The 16,374-nt window shown below is 46.6% G+C and overlaps 1 pseudogene across 1 annotated transcript in view; it reads right to left on the bottom strand.

Annotated features, from left to right (window-relative positions):
* Positions 1 to 16,374, bottom strand: part of LOC147717630 (E3 ubiquitin-protein ligase TRIM39-like) — a 245,838-nt pseudogene that overhangs the window by 111,827 nt on the left and 117,637 nt on the right. The window contains exon 6 of the transcript XR_015296081.1: positions 5,368 to 5,394. The product of XR_015296081.1 is annotated as an E3 ubiquitin-protein ligase TRIM39-like (transcript). The remainder of the gene's footprint in view (positions 1 to 5,367; positions 5,395 to 16,374) is intronic.

Here is a 16,374-nt window from a genome sequence, read left to right as displayed (position 1 = left end):
GCCCCCCAACTTTACATACAATGGGAGGAGTGTTGAGGGCTCCTGAATTCGTACCATCAATACAGGGGGGCCCAAGTCACCACGGCCTTCAAAGCAGTCCCCTAAGGACAGAGGAGGGGCAGAGGACTCAAAGCTATGGTAGCGAACATCCCAATAGGGCAACGCAAGCGATGGGGGAGCTAAAGTTTATCTCATGAAATGTTGCGGGCTTGACAGGAAAATTTACCAATAACGAATGGAGACAGTATATTGGAGGGTTTCAAGTTATCAGTCTACAAGAGACCTGGGCAGTGGATAGTAATCCCCTCCATATGGCAGGGTACAAATGTTTCTTTGTGCCGGCTCAAAAATCTAGCTTAGGAAGAGCGAGGGGTGGCCTGTCAATATATGTTGACCTAAATCTGGAAGGAGTTTGGAGCAGCGTTTCATGGTCCGCACACAACATTCAAGCGATAGGCTTTAGTAGTCCTGGACGTAGGTGGACTTCGTATAATTTATATAATGCAGGGTCCACAAAAGGTATTAACCAAACAATTAAGGAGTTAGAATATAGACTCAGCCAGGAATTAGCTCATAGAAAAGGGGCGTCAGAAGCTACCATTTAACTAATGGGAGATTTGAACTGTCACCTGTGCCCAACTCTGTTCGCTCTCACTGCAGACTGGTCCCGGTGCCCTATAGAGAAAGGTCCCCACTTTGAACATTCTGCAGAGGGAATAGTCCTGAGCAATCTCCTAAGGAACCATGATCTGGTACACACGATCGATTTGGTCTGCCTGGAGTGAGACAGGACACTCCCTCCGACTTTTAAGGGAAGAGGTTGCCAGTCCTATATAGATTATATGTTAGTATCTAGACATGTGAAAAATTGGATTAGCACTGTGGGGATCCATTGGAGTGCTTTTAGCGACCATAACCCCCTAACGCGAAGCCTAGTAAATCCCTGTCGTCCCAGGATCCGCCCCCAGGTGGACAGTGTGATGAAGGTAACTGACCAGGGAAGGTGGATTAGATGGTCTAGAATCGACGGTGAAGCTTTCTATAAAGATTTAATGGTAAAATGGAAAACACAGATCGATGAGTGCCTAGACCTTAAGATAGAGGGGAGTACCCTGGTTAGGGCGTTTAGCTCAGTGTCCAAAATAGTTGATGGTCTTTTAAAGACTAAAGCCCCTTTGAGGCACAATACGCAACAAAGATGGTTTGATACCAAGTGTTCCCGAGCCTTGAGAGACCTAAAATCTAGTTAAGGACAATTCTAGAATAGCCCAGTGTAGATGGACTTATAAACAGGTGTTGAAACAAAGGAAGACTGCTCTCCAAAATGAAGCATGGGCCGACTTAAGGGAGGCAGCAGAAAGAAGGGACATGGGTCAATTTTGGAGGCTTGTTAACAACCCCTGCTTTCAGGATAGTAACACCCCAGAGATTGGAACAAATATTTTACCGGAACAGTGGGTGTCTCACTTCCAGGGTTTGTACAATCACAAGCAGGAGTTAGTGCCGGAAAGGAGGTGGGAAGATCCACTCGGGTCAGTTATTGAGTTCTCCCTAGCGGAAATCACACAGGGGATAGAGGGTCGCTCACGAAATAAAGCTCCAGGCCCCGATGGTACACCGCCAGATTTATACCTGAGTAACGTAGACCTCTGGGCCCCCATTCTCACTAGAGTGCTAAATGCGGCAGTCCAGACGGGTCTACCACGTTCCTGGTCAACAGCAGTTATGATCACCATTTTTAAGAAAGGTAACAGGGATAATCCGCAATGTTTCAGATCAATCTCCCTGATAGATGTATCTGCCAAAATCCTGGGTTGGGTAATCCTGCAGCGATTGATGGAATGGACAGAGGATAATCATATAATCACGGATATCCAATACGGCTTTAGAACCGGAAGGCCCACTAGTGACCAATGTCTTAATCATTACATGCTGGTTGCAAAGTACACTAAAGCCAGCAATGAAGCCATGTATTTGGGTTTCATGGACCTTGCAGCCGCTTTTGATAATGTTAACAGAAATAAGTTATGGTGCCTTATGAGGACATGGGTATTGATTTGGGCGTGATCAAGATTCTTAAGGAGCTTCACTGGGACACGACAGCTATAGTCCGCTATAATCTAGAGGGGGAGAACACCAACTCATTCTCTTGCACGAGCGGTGTGAGGCAGGGGTGCATTCTTGCCCCCTTCCTGTTCTCGTTATAGATTAACAACTTAGAACAGGCTCTACTAGACTTAAATATTCACTGCCCGAGAATAGGAACGCGCCAAATACCGGTGCTCTTATATGCGGATGACGCGGTGCTGCTTGCCCGCACCCCGAGGGGCCTGCAAAGCCTGCTAGATGGATTTGTGAAATTCATGGACACCGTGGGGTTGGCAGTGAATCTGAACAAGTCCTTTGTGATGCTGGCAGGTCCCAAACCCTGTAAGAGGTTTGTATACAAAATTAAGAACCACCAACTGGAAACAACTCCTTTTTTCACTTACCTGGGGTTGCTTTTTGATGGTGCACTCAAATTTAGTTCCCTAGTGGAGGAACGATGTACAAAATTAATCCCCGCAAACGGGGCCTTACTAAAATTTGGCCGAAGGTTGGGCCGGTGGTCCCCAGAACAGGTTATGAACCTTTATGGCTCGATATGTTGGTCTAAAGCCACGTATGGCTTAGAAGTCTCGGGGTATGTCAATATAGAGCAACTGCAGCTGGTGGAAAATACATTTATGCGAATGATTCTAAAGGTCCCCCAGAGTTCCCCAGCTGTAATTGCACACATGGAATTAGGCAGACCCTTTCTAGAGGATGAACTCAAGTCAAGACCGATTATTGCCTGGCTAAAAATCTGGGTTAACCCGGAGGCAGATTTAACTAGACAAATTCTGAGAGACGGCCTGTCCAGGGACAAAGGATTACAAATACCTTGGCTTAATTATGTTAAGGAAACCCTGGAGGGCATTGACCAGAGGGATCTTTTTACCAACCCTAGCTCTATTGTACCTTCTGATAAAAGGAAAATTAAAACATTGTTGATTGATCAATTTTCCACACTTAGAACAAAACGGGAGATGTTAAAACACACAGTACTTGCCTATAGTTCCATCAAGAACTTAAAGGGTATGGAGCCATACCTCTATGTGATGTATAATGCTCAGGATAGGTTTTTAATGACCCGTTTTAGGCTCAATCTTTTACCTGATATACTAGCAGATCCATCCGGTTTTACATTGATGATTGAGCAGAAGGGGGCCTGCAGCTGCGACAATTTGTCTCCGCAGGACACCCTTCATTTCGTACTTTTGTGTCTTTTTTTAAGTACCCTAGACGTAGATTCCTGGTAGAGATTCTAAAAAAAAAGAGAAGTTCTGTCACGCTAAAACGGCCTTACTGTTTTTACAAAGAGCACATGATCCATGGTCACTATGTTGTATCATGAATTTTATTAAGACTGCTGTAAAGTTAAGAATTTCAAGAGGGGAGGGCTCCTGAAGGGACCCTTGTAGAGTGTACTGTTTACTTGATTTTATATTTAAACCTGCGATAGTTTTATTTATCGTAATGTAATTCTTTTTACATTTGTATATATGTGTACTTTTATGATGTTTTTTAACTATCGAATAAAGAATTACTGACTGACTGACTGACTGTGCAGAGTGCATTTGTGCATGTAAAGCAGAAACGGTTTCACATAGTAAAAGCCTCCTCCGGACTGGGCACAGTTGAACAGCTTTGTTTTCGTAATACAGTGTTAAAACGTGTTTGCACGGAGCACTGCTTTAATTTACCGCCAAGGACATGAAATAGAACCAGTCAAAATGTTTTTATGATCCAGCCCAGGGGCTCTACATGGACTGCATATAAAGGAAGACTTTGCTTTCAAAGGCAGCAAATAGCGGTGTCGACAGGTTCTATTCCAAGGAGCTCCATGTGCAGAGTGAGATTGATGAGGGGGAAAGACTATGCACAGAATGGCAGATTATGTAAAGAACTGGTCAGAGTTCAGTGCATCAGAGCTGGCTGAATGGGGATGACTGTGCAGAGTGTATTTGTGCATGTAAGCAGAAACGGTTTCACATAGTAAAAGCCTCCTCCGCACTGGGCACATTTGAACAGCTTTGTTTTCATAATACAGTGTTAAAAGATGTTTGCACGGAGCACTGCCTTAACTCAGCACCAGTCAAAATGGGTTTCTGATCCAGCCCAAGGGCTCTACATGGAGTGTATGGAGTTGAAGACTTTGCTATCACAGGCAGTGAATTGCTGTGTCGACAGCTTCTAATCCAAGGAGCTCCATGGACCAGACACAACACAGACCCAGCAGCGCTGCAGATCCCAGCAGTGGTACTGATCCCACCAGCAGTGAAGGCCCCAGCAGTGGCAGAGACCAGAGCAGCACTACAGACCCCAACAGAGGTACTGATCCCACCAGCAGTGAAGGCCCCAGCAGTGGCAGAGACCAAAGCAGCACTACAGACCCGAGCAGAGGTACTGATCCCATCAGCAGTGAAGGCCTCAGCAGTGGCCAGATCCCTGCAGTGGGTCTGAATGTCCGTTTTATCCCGAAGAGCTGCTCTTTGGTCTGATGTGCTCTATTGTAACCCTGGGCAAAGCACTACGCTACGCTCGCGTAGTTTGCTCAACTTTGCACTAAGCGAACTGCACGTAGCACAGTACGAACACGCGTAGCATACTGTAGCGTAGTGCAGCGGTCATTTTTTGCTTGCTTGCAGTCCTCAACGTCAAGTTGGCGACCGCGAGCAAGCAAAATGACATCCTGGTGAGACTTTTTCCGCGTTCGCGATCGGCAACATCAAGTTGCCGATCGCAAGCGTGGAAAATAAACCTCCCAGCGAGATTCTCAACGTGGGGAGGTCAGGTTTCTCATTGCGAGTGGTCGCGTATGCTCGCTACCGCTTGCAAGTAGAAAGTACCAGTCCGGGTTGAGAAAGCTGCTGCTCGAGTAAAAATCTCCTTGAGTGGCAGAAAACTACAGCTTGCACTGTGCACGATACCGTTTTCAATTATTGCACAGTGCGGACAAGCATCCGGCACTGTGCTATCATTGAAAACGGCATCATGCACAGTGCGAAAAGGGTACCACGCAGTTTGCGTAGTGCACTTCCGTAGCGCTTCTTTGCGAACTACGCCAAGGGTTACTCTATTGCCAAAGCAGGAAGAATGCCAGAACAGAAAAAAAGAGTCCATCGCTCTTAGCGAGGAGAGCATCTGACATGAAGATATGAATGAGATCAAAAGAATGCAGAGAGAGACTCTTAAGGGCAGCTCATTGCAAGCACTCCTATAACTGGAGGAAATAGACGAGAATTAAGAAGTGACAGCTCAAAAAGAAGGACAGTCTTTAGTTACCTGCGAAGCTGCTGGCCCATCTCCACTCTAGAAGAAACAGAAAGGAAATAAAAATAATATAAACACAGAGATACACAAACTTGTATCTACAATCAGGGTGTACAAATAAAAAGGCACAGTTCAAATTTAAAGGTTATGAAAACGAATTGCCTATTCTGTAATTTTCCCCTACCTGTAACCCCTACTCCAACCCAACCTCCAATCATTCACCATCCTTTAGTCAAACCCTAATCCTCACTAATCTGTAAACATAGCACAGTCAAACAGAAGCTGTATATAGGTGTCTGGAGGTCTGGCATCCACATCTCATCAGTACAAGACGCATCACTCTCAACCCTCTATCATTCTCCAGTTAGTCCGAGCAAACCTCCACGTGGTTTCTAGACTCTGGTGCAAGAGCAAAGGAGACAGCCACAGCCAAATAGCCTCCCATTGGATAATGCCTCTGCCCCAAATTTCATGAGCTGCAGAGCAAAATATATATATATTTTTTTTTCTTTAATTTCTTGGGCTTAACCCTACCACATAGGATTCTCATTCGAAATGTTTCAATCAGCAGAAGTGACGTCTGTTAGACCTTGGAAAAAGTTCCTTCTACACAAAGTAAGGCTAATTCAACCTCAAATGCCTAAAACACAAATGCCTTTGAAAATCTATTGTGACACTGAGAAATAAATAGAACGTTTACTTCTTTATTTATTGTGAGGTTTATACAGTAGTGCTACTTGTCCAATTCTTTGCGGCTGACAGTGTACAGATAAGTAAAAAGACAAGGGAGACTCACATCCAATGGGAAGTTCTTCCATCAAAATGCTCGGTTTGTGATGAGTTCAGTTAGAAATGAAGTCGGGATAGTTCTGCCTTTAAGGGCTTCCTGTATTGGAAGTAGTTGCGTTCATCTCTCAAGGAATGGGAGAGAGCATTCTACAAACTGAAGCTGTGGCACCATGTTCCATCTCTTGAATGATCATTGATGGATAGGACGTACAGATGCAAAATGGAGGGTTCAAGCTGGGGTATAGTATGGGGCCAATGTATGTGGGTATTCTGAGCTTTTGCCCCTTGAGGCTTCGTGTACGATAGTCTTCAAAGAGCAAATGTTGGCGGTGAGGATTGGTATATGTACTACAGTCACTCAAAATTAAATTCAGACAAAACGGGAATCTTCATGATCTGTGAAAAAATTCCCCAAAGACCTTACAAGCTAAGTTTTGGCCAGACAAACTAGGGCTTCCTCCTTTCCCATTCTCAAAGTTCAGGGCCTTGGCTTTTACACTTACCATTATCTGACCCTATTGTGTCAGGTTAATAAGTTATACTCAAGGTGCTTTAACCTAAAGAGAGCATGGCGTAGATTCTGCTTGCTGCTCAGACTAGACCCTAGATAGTGCGAGCAATGATTGTGAGTGGACTGGACTACAGTAATTCTTTGTTTTTGGTCTCCCCTGATGTCTTCATTCATCAACATCAGCTGGGTTTAAAACACTGCAGACCATCTCAATCAGTCAACCAGGGGAATTGTAAGTGCGCTACTCACCCATGTGAGGGGAGTCCGCAGATATGTTTATACAAAGAGCCAAGTCTTGAGGTTCTTCCTGAAGGTGTTCAGGGAGGGGGCACGTCTAATGTCCGCCTGTACCTCATTCCAGGTCCTGGCGGCGATGTGAGAGAAGGATCATTCGCCCGCTCTGGGTCTGTGAATGTGCTGGGTTTCGGCCAATGCGAGGTTGGAAGATCGGAGGTTACTTTTGGGTATGTGGAAGTTGAAAATGCTGTTGAGGTATTTGGGTCTGTTGTTGTGGAGGCATGTGTAGGCGTGGGTGAATATTTTGAAGGTGACTCTTTTTATCCAAGGGGAGCCAGTGGAGTCTGATGTGTTTGTGCCGGGGGATGCAGAGGGCGAGTCTAGCGGCGGTGTTCTGTATTGTCTGGAGTTTGCAGAGTAGGGACTTGTTGATGCCGGTATAGAGTGTGTTTCCATAGTACAGTCTGCTGGTAATGAGTGCGTGGGTGACTGTCTTCCTTAATTCAGGGGGGATCCATTTGAAGGTCTTGCCGAGGGTGCCGAAGCAGCTGGAGGTGACAGCATTGACCTGTCGGTTCATGGTGAGAGATGAATCGAGTACGATGGCCAGATTTTTGGCGTGGTCCAAAGGGGTAAGTGGGCTTCTGAGGGTGGTCGGCCACCAAGTGCTGTCCCAAGAATGAGGACTTCTGTCTTCTCTGCGTTGAGCTTCAAGCAGCTGTTGGTCATCCAGATTGGGACGTCTTGCATTCCTTTCTGGAAGTTGAGTTTGGCGGTGGTGAGGTCTTTGGTGAGGGAGAGGATGAGCTGGGTGTTGTCAGCGTAGGATACGATGTTGAGGCCGTGTTGTCGGACGATGGAGGTGAGAGGGGCCATGTAGATGTTGAAGAGAGTGGTGCTCCGTGATGACCCCTGTGGGACTCTACAGGTGAGTTTCGTGGGATCGGAGAGGAAGGGTGGCAGTCTGATACTTTGGCTTCTTCTGGTGAGGAAAGATCAGATCCAGTCTAGGGCTGTTCCTTGTATGCGGCGTCGTGTAGTCTGGTGATTAGTGTTCAGTGGGAGATGGTATCGAAGGCCACTAATAGGTTGCGTAGGATATGGGGTGCGGATGTCGTCGGTGGCTGCGAGTAGGGGGGTCTCGTGCTGTTGCTTCGGAATCCGGACTGGGACTGGGACCATCTGGCACTGAATTTACCTAAATGATCTTCTGCTTCACAAATATTAAGGACCCTCTACTGGTTTCCAGTAGCCAAATGTATTGTGAACAAAGCAATGTGCATTGTGCCTAAGGAATTTCATCAGTCGGATCCTCACTATCCGCAGGACAAGTTCCATCATTATGTTCCAAGCTCCTCCTTGAGATCTGTTGGAGCTCTTTTTCTGGTGGCTCCTAAAACTCTGCCAGACATATAAATGAGGTTGAGAATTTTCTGTTGCAGCAGCCTTGGAATGCATGGCTCCATGTTTGCTTTTCAGAAAGCACTAACACCTACTTGTTTTTCAATAGAGTCACTCCTGTTTTCTAGTGTAGAACACCTAGAAATGTGAATACACAAACATAAATAAATATGCATGAAACAGGATACATTTTTCTGTAGTTCTGGTAGAGGGTGCATATTATACAATCTTTTGATGTCCTGGGTTAGATAAATACCAATGTATATGAAATATTATTTCCTAGGTAGTGTCTGAGATGGCAGGAGTAGCCACACAGTGTCTGTGTCCACCTGGTCATTTTGGCTGACAGATTATACAACTGTCCTGGTCCTGTTGGTGTGTTTTAGAACAATTCACCCGAGTGTTGAGGCAAGAATGTCATAAGACACCAGGGCACACCAGAACACTAGCCATATTCCTTCTTTCACCCTTTGTGGTTCACCACTGAAGGCTAAGCTCAGGCTCCTTAAACTCTCTCAGAGCCTGAAGAAAATGTTATTTACATTTCTTTACGATTTCTCAGGTGGATACTCGTAGTCGTGATCTCTGCCAGAAGCCTGAAGCGTGGAGTCGTGCCCTTCCCACTGCTGACCATCTCCCCACTGGGATTCTTGTCCTCTGAGCCCGTGTGCTCCAACGCTTGTGCACTGACTGTGCCTGGGGACTCTCTGAGCCCGTGTGCTCCAACGCTTGTGCACTGTTTGTGCTTGGGGACTCTCGAAGACTGTCTGAGCCTGCGTGCTCCATCGTGCTGCCTTGATTTGACTGTGCCTGGGGATTTTGGAACTTTGCTTGAGCCCGTGTGCTCCATTCCACGTTTTACCATCTGCCCGTGGGAGTCGAGGTAGTAAGTGGGAGCGGGACTGCGAGGCCCAGAGGTGCTTGCGCAAGGTAATCGCGCGCACCTGGTGCCTCTTCCCGCCCCCCTCCTCCTCCTACTTAGCCCAGCTTCCGGACGCGTACGCGGGACGCGCGCGAAGACCGTGCAAAGAGCGGGCCGTTGTGTGGCCGTTAGGTGGCTGGGCTGGGCCCCGTCTCTTTCATCTTCAGGTGTGTTACCTAGACCTGAGCTCTCTACGTATAAAACTGTTTGTACATTCTTTCTATGTGTTATACCGCGTTCCTGACCTTACTATCCTGAGCTAGTCTAGTTCCACTATTATTGCTTGGCTAGGCAATTTTTAGAACGGATACTCCTGTATAAGTACCACTGTTGCATATTCCCTTGCCATCATGGACACGGCCTCACCTGGGACAGCGGGGGTAAATTCTAATAAGGGCACATTAGACAATTACTTTAAGAAATCTATTTCAGAAATTGAAAGGGAAGAAGCCCTAGCGGAGAGAAGGGTGGAGCGTCGTCGCTCCATCGAGGGTTATAAGGCCAGACCCTCTATGGCAACATCCCCGCATAGTATACTACCTAGCTCAGGGGTGAACCCTATCGCTGAGGATCCCTTTACATCCCAGGGAATTCCAGAACTTCTAAGGGATATTACTCCTACACCACCTTCTCTTGGGGACCTACTTAGCCCACCTACTGTCGCTCCCTCGCCACCATGTAATTCTGATGTAGGCCAGGAAGTTACGCCAGCTCCCCTCCATATTGGTAAAACCACCGCCAAAAATCAACCGAGGAAGATAGAGGCCCAGATAATTCATGGTCCTCCACCCAAAAAGAGAATGAGGAAAGGGGGTTCAATTCAAAAGGGCAAAATTAGCCACTCTGAATTTGGTAAGGGGAAAGGGAGGGATGTAGTATCTGTTTCTAAACCAATCGTGGACACAAGACCCGTCATCACTATAGTGACTACACAAGAAACACCACCACCTACGCTTGTCACTACCCCCCCTAGTGCAATTTCCGAGGAGACTCTCCCGCTCGCCCCCACCCTGGAGTTTCTTGGACAAATGCTCGGGACGCTCATTTCCCCTATTGTAGACAGACTTTTGGCCATTGAACAACGGCTAGGGAACTTGGAACAGGCTATTCTTAATAAATTGGATATCCAGAAGGCCCCCTCTATTTCCAGTACAGCACTGGCTGCAGTCAGTTCACTTAATATCTCAAAACCTTCTTCATCTAAGACGGTTCATTCAACATCTACTAATCTAACCAAGGCGGCCCATACAACTTCCATTACCACCACAACGGCCTCTTTTTCTATGCCCAATGTCCCTACTAAAACAGTGTCCCATAATCCCTTAGGAACCACAACCTCTGCCATTCCTTCCGGACCGGCCATGCACATGGTTCGTGCCATCCCGAAGGGTGGAAACAGTATGGCTACAAGACCAATGCAGCCGGCTGGAGAGAGGGAACCCCCTAGCAAAGTAGCAAAACGTAGGATCCCCCAGGTTGAACTTCCTCCGGAATCACTACCCTATGTAGTGGTGCTTACGGGAGTCCCCACCCTTGATCCTGACAAGCGAGAAGGTCCACAGCAACTCAAAAATAAAACCATGTACTGGCTGTCTAAAAATAGGCCACTCCCGGAGAATGTTAATGGGGATATAGTGCACGTGCGTCGTCTCTCCTGGTTGGGGGGGCGGGAGAAAGACATAGAGGGTGACTTGATTGTGATAAACTTTAGGGACCCAGAAGCTGTTAGGCACATTCTGAGCTGGATGCCAGGGAACTTAGGCAAATCAATTATGCCGTGTGATCTTACTTACTTCTACCCTAGAGCCCTAGTAGCTCCCCTGTCATGTCCATGGCCTCCCATGGCCCTGACAGGTATTAATGGTCCTAAACTAAACAACCATTACCTCCCCTTGCAGCCTGGCCCCATGATTCCAAAGAATGCTTATGGGTGGGAACTTGTCCCGCAAAGGGGCTATGGTACTAATTATAGGAGATCGGACTATTCTTCTCAAACAGGGGGGATGGACCATTTGCTTCCTTTCACACCCTTGGAAGTTAGCAATAGATTTGAAGCTTTTTCCGGCTTGGATTCCTGTGATTGATGCCTGGGATCCTCCCCCGGTCATTCTGCTGTAGAAAGGGGCTCAAGTGTACAGGATGTCAATTTTTATGTTTCTGGTGCTAACTCCCCTCCTCAGTTGCCAGGTGATTCATATGGCACGATCCAAACCTTTCTAGTCACATCCAACCACAGTCCACCTCCCCCCCCAGGGACTCCTATTTCACATGTATGCAGTGGTAGTGATACCTCAGGGGGGCAGGGACCTACATTGCACACTCCTTCTAGAGCCCTGAGGGTATTGTCATGGAATGTTGCAGGCATTTTTAATAAAATACACACTGAAGAATGGGACTCCCTAATAAAAAATAATGACATCTGCCTCTTCCAAGAGACATGGGCTAGGGAACCCGTTCTTAAAACGGGTTACGCAATATTTGAAATCCAGGCTTCCTGGAATGGCAAGGGGAGGCCCTCGGGTGGTTTGGCGGTTTGGATAGCGTCTCATATTGGTTGTTCAGCGGAAACTATAGCCACGTCCTCTCAAGACATCCAGTGTGTTCTATTGAACTGGTTGGGCGCCCCCAAGTTGGCAATAATAAATGTTTATTCCCGCCCAGTAGCCCCAACGGCGGAGTCCACCACACTTGAAGACCTTGCGTCTTTCTTGGGTCAGTTGCCGACCGACTATAAGGTGGTAATGGGCGGTGATTTTAACTGTCATTTCGAGCCCTTAGAGGGCTTGAGGGAAGGGGCCCTTACGGCAGAAGATGACTTCTGGGGTATTCCAGTGTGTCAATCGCCCCATCCCAGATCCTGGTCTCCACTTGCGGTCCAAATCATGTCATTAACTCTTAATTTTGCACTAAGGGCCTGCAACGGACGTACACCCTCAGACACCCCTTCAAAATGTACATTTAACAGAAATAATCATGAGTCACGACTGGATTACATTTTTGTTGATACCAGTCTTTGGCCACGCACTGATAGTGATCACAATGCTCTCCTACTCTCCCTGGCCTATCTTCCAGAATATACCGGACCATCACCACTTGAGGAAAGAGATGAACGGGGAAACCTGGTACTAACCTCAAACAGGCGTAGGGTGAGATGGCAGAAATTTTCCAATTCAGAAGAAAATATTGGGAAAATATACAATCTGGTGCTGCCTAAATTTGAGGCTTTGGAGGAACTAATTAGTCAATCCAGTACCCAGGATTTACATAATACCCTACCCTCTATACACAAAGACTTAGTGGGAGCATTGGGAGAGGTTCTCTACCCAGAGGTGCCAAAGCCCAAGCCCAAGACTAGAACCTCCACCTGGTACAATTCTGATTGCAGAAAGGCCAAATCTGACCTTATTACCGCAGTCAAAGAGGGCGTTCCCCGTACCAGGGTGACCGCTCTGCGACGTCAGTATAAGGACACAATGGCCCGTGCGAGGTCAGACTGGGACTGGGATAGATGGCAGGATCTTTCAGCAGCCCTAATAACTAAGGACTTAAGAAGATTTTGGTCCTTAGTCACTACTGGCTCAGGGGAACCCAAAGCTGCAGTTGAACCCAATATAGCAGCACATATATGGGAAGAACATTTCAGTAAACTCTATGCAGATACCCTAGAGAATACTGATGCCGTTGTTGCAACACTCCTTTCCCTTCCTGGAGACACCTTGGAGTTTACGCTAGGGGAAGTGGTCACCGCAATAGAAGGTCTAGCGTTGGGTAAGGCCCCCGGCCTTGATAAATTACCAGGTGACCTTTTTAGGTACCATCCAGAGATCTGGGCGCCTTATCTTCACATTCTTTTCAATTCACTTGCAAGTGGAATGGCGATCCCCTGTACTTGGCTGGGGGCAGAGATAGTCCCAATCTTCAAGAAGGGCTGTCCTCTGCTCCCATCCAACTACAGGCCGATCAGCCTGATAGATGTCCCCCAAAAGATTTATTCCCGACTCTTATTGGACCAACTCTTGGACTGGATGGAGGAAAATTAAATCTTAAGTCCCCTCCAGGCTGGCTTCAGGAAAAATACGTCCACCATGGATCAAATCTTCCGCCTCGTCCTCCTTTTCTGGAAATCGGTGACCATCGAGGGAGGGAGATTGTACATGGTGTTCGTAGACCTGAAGTCAGCTTTTGATTTGGTACCACGGAAAAAACTCTGGGAGGTCCTGAAGGAGATGGGAGTGCCCACCAATCTACTCCAGGCCATAATAAGACTCCATCAGGGCAACTTTGCCCAGGTACGATGTGGGCGGGGTAGAGTTTTGTCTAACAGGTTTCTTGTTTCCCGGGGGGTTAGGCAGGGATGCATCCTTGCCCCTACTCTTTTCTGTCTTTACGTGAACAGTGTCATTGCACACTTAGCTAACGTTAGGGACAATGACGCCCCGGTCTTGGCAGGCAGGAGGGTGCCGGCAATTATGTTTGCTGATGACACCCTCCTGCTTTCCAAATCACCCATGGGAATTCAGAGAATCCTTGATGGTTTCGGTCTTTTCTGCAGCCAGTACGGCCTTGAGATCAACGCAGGGAAAACTAAGTATATGATCTTTAACCCCTCCTCCACAACTAGACCTAACCCATCCCTAAATTCCACGGTTCTAGAGAGGGTCAAGACATTTCAGTACCTGGGCGTAACCCTTCAAGAGAACCTTTCCTGGGGACCACAGATCTCAAGTTCACGAATAAGGCTTTCTCAACTTTCCGGGGCTATTTTAAAGGTTACAAACACCTCATCATACAAACCTATAGCTCCTGCAGTTGAGATGTATAAAACACAAGCGAAATCTGCTGCACTTTACGGCAGTGAACTATGGGGACACCTAGCTGCAAATGAGTTGGTACGTGTTGAAAATAACTTCATGAGGCGTCTACTAGCCCTCCCAACTGCAACTCCTCTGTTTCCCTTACGTCTAGATTTGGGTTTACCGTCCATTAGGGAGGACCTTGAATCCAAACTTATAAGATTCTGGCATAGACTCTGGTCAACTAAGGAGCTTAGTCACTACAGGCAAGATCTGGTGCATGTCATGAACTTAAACCACAATGATAAGATCCCTTGGCTTGCCTTTGTCAAAAAAGAATTGTTCCGGCTTGGTTTTAACGAGCTATGGGTGGCCCCAGAAATAGGCTGTAACAAGGTCCCTCGGAAAAGACTTGTGGAAGCATACAAGGAACAAAATCTTGTCTCCCACACGACTGCACCCAGCATCGGCACTTTAACTCACTGTTTTATTGAATCCAAAAATTCTTACAAGTTTGAAACTTTTATGGATTTTATCTACCCGATTATGGCAAGGAAGCTTTTCATACAGTGGCGGTTTGGCACCCTACCTATCAAATCCTTCACCAGCAAATGGACCAATGGAGGGGACAAACTATGCCCTGGCTGTAATTCGTGCGATGAGGAGGAAATCCATGTTCTGTTTTTTTGCCCCACCTACAAGTCACCAAGGAAATATTGGTTGGTGCCCCTATGTAGGAACATGGCAATAAGGAACTGTTTAACATCTTACAGAATACTGAAATCCGATTCCTCCCCCCACATCGTTTTCGCAGTCTCAAAATATCTCTTCGCCATGTGGCGCATTAGGTCCAAGTTGATTAAGGCCAAACCATCATAGGATAAATGCCTTTGCCACTGTCTCATTGCAACCTTCGGCTTCCGTTGATAATGCCTTCCATCACTGTCTATTTTATTCGCAATGACATGTATTCTTGTTGCTCCTCCTCCTATGCACTTTACATACCTGATTTTAAATGTCAAGAAATGTTGTTACTTGTTCTTGTATGCATACCAATGCTGATTTTAATATTGTTGTATGTTTTTTTTATGCATCTTTTATGGCCTAAATGGCCGAAATAAAGATTTTTTGGATTGGATTGGATACTGTATCTACCTGTAGACTTCTCACTTCATGAATCTTCCCAAGGTGCCAGAATGGCTCTGGAAAATTTTCAATCACTCTCCTACACCTACAGATGGTGCCATGTCTCCAATCCAACTCCCCAGATGTGATTCCACAAAGCCCTATACAGCACCACCTACAGCATTATATCAGTTCTTGTCCTTTTTCCCCAAGCCCTTAAGAGGTGGAGGAAAGCTGACAAACTGCAGTGCAAAACTAGCATTTAGCCCTCACAGTAACCACTCCTCAGAGTGAAAAGGAAAGTGGCTTAATAAGATATCTACAGATGGGTTGGGTGTCCACGAGAAAGATTGTTACTAAAATATGTAACATTCTCTTCTGATGGTTACTTCTACCTGTAGATCTCTCACTTCCTGGATCATCAGTACCCAATCAATACTCCCTGGAGCCAGAGACAAAGCAAGTAGGCCACCTATCTAACACTGAGTACTGGAAGACATGAAAGTCACAACTAGATACATGATAGATTGGTAGGGAAGGAATCAGCAACAGAAGCAGCAAAAAAAGCCAGAAGACTAACTCGTAGAAAATAACCCCGCACACATCAGGACAGTAACTAAGCCTGCGAAAAAAAGAGTCTCAGACACCTACACAGTAATGCCCAATACCACAGAAGCAACGGTCCAGCAGAAACTAAGCAGTTGACATCAGTCAAGCAACAACAAAGCTAAAGTAACAGAAAGTGAAGGAAGGCAGAACCTTCCAAATCATAACCTTACTTTTGAAGAAAGGAGCACTGGCATAATAGGCCATCCAAACACAATTACCACCAACAGGCCAGTGGCGGCCACTACTTAACGGTGTTGGCGGAGTGAGATACTGGGGGGTAAAATACATTTATTTTGAAAAACCCTTACTGATGCCTCTTAGACCCCTTCGGCTCCTTGTTTGACAGCAGAAAGCAGGAACTAGAAAGCACATAGGCTTCCAGCATCCCCTAGCCAATCACAACAATCCTGTCATCATGACAGCAGTGTTGTGACTGGGACTTGGAGCCTGTGCGTGTTCTCCACCCAGGATGTACAATACAGCCGGTGGAGAACATGCAAAGTCTGCATGACTGTTTGGCTGGCCAAACGGTCATGTGCACTTTAGAATGTGCTTACCACTCCTCTCCCGGGCCCCTGCTCTGGCCAGCCCAGCCCTGCCTGCACCTAAGCAGGAATGGAAAACGAACATGA

The sequence above is a fragment of the Lissotriton vulgaris genome, chromosome 5 (genome assembly GCF_964263255.1).
Source record: "Lissotriton vulgaris chromosome 5, aLisVul1.2, whole genome shotgun sequence".
Taxonomy (NCBI): Eukaryota; Metazoa; Chordata; class Amphibia; order Caudata; family Salamandridae; genus Lissotriton; species Lissotriton vulgaris.
Note: the sequence above shows the minus strand (reverse complement) of the source record. Positions and strands in the feature narration are given on the sequence as shown.